Genomic DNA, 1287 nt, shown 5'->3' on the forward strand with positions numbered 1-1287 from the left:
GCCGCGCTCAGGGGCGGGGCGAGGCACCGGGACCGGGACCGGGACGGGGCGGGAGGCGGGGACCGGGACCGGGACCGGGACCGGGACCGGAGACGGGGACCGGGGGGCGGGGGCGGGAGACGGGGACCGGGACCGGGACCGGGAGGCGGGGTCCGGGAGGCGGGCGACCGGGAGGCGGGAGGCGGGGACGGGGACGCAGCCAGCTCGGCCACGGTGGCCACGGCGGCCCGGCTCCCTCTGAGCGCGCGCGCCCGCGCCCCGGGCTTTAAGCGCGGCCCCCCGCAGCGCCCCCCGCGGCCGCCGCCCGCAGCGCAGGCGCCCGTGGACCCGCCCCGCCCCCACCGGCCTCTCCGCCTTCGCCCGGGAGCCCTGGGGGGTGCGGTGCTGCCAGATGGGAAGGTGGCCAACGGCGCAGGCCAGCGCCAGGCCCTGGGAGGAGCGGCGGGTGGGGGCCCGATGGGGGCAGCTCCCGACCCCTTCACCGGGCATCTCTGGGCCGGACTCCCCACTCTAGAGGAGCCCCAGAGCACCGGCCGGGCTTCAGAACAGCCTGCCATCTGCCCTGCCCTGGGGGTGGTGGTGGTTGGGAGCAAGCTTGGGAAGGGGGTGCCCGGGGGACTCGGTCCAGTCCTGGCTCCTGTGAACCCAGGGCTTCTTCCCCAAAGGTCCAGCCCCAAACTCTGCCTGGCACATTATTCAAAGACAAGAAAGGATGGAGGTAGTGTCACAGGCTTGACACGCTTCACTCCCTCTCCTTTGGCCTTGGCTGGAGCATGGCTTTTGCTGGACTTCTGGGCAATAGTGGGGGTGTCAGCTGGCCCTGGGGCACCCCAGCCTGGTCACCTGCACACAGCCTCCTCCACGCAAGGGACGTGGCCACTTGCACACCTTTTGACCACTCTGCCTCCTCCCCAGAATCGTCCACCTGCTCTGTTGACCCCTCCCTTGGTGCCCACTCTCAGCACCCCGTCTGTGCCTTTCCCTGCAGTCCTCGCCCTGGGAGGATCCCTCCCCCCCGCCCCCACTCCACTTGCCTCAGTAAAACCATCCTTCCTCACCCTTGCCCTGCACCCCAGCTTGCTACTTCCACACGACTCCTTCCCTCACTTGGCCTCAACCTTCCCTGCCCACTGTGCTCCTCTATCTCCCACCGCGGTTTCTGCGGAGCCCGTGCCTGTCCCCCCATAGTTCCCACATTTCTGATCTCTGCAGATGTTCTCACCATGGCCCAGTGCCAGCTCCGAGCCTTGGAGGTAGGCCACTGTGCCCAAGGTCACTCACCTGCCC

The sequence above is a fragment of the Canis lupus genome, chromosome 31 (assembly GCF_048164855.1).
Source record: "Canis lupus baileyi chromosome 31, mCanLup2.hap1, whole genome shotgun sequence".
NCBI classification, from domain to species: domain Eukaryota; kingdom Metazoa; phylum Chordata; class Mammalia; order Carnivora; family Canidae; genus Canis; species Canis lupus.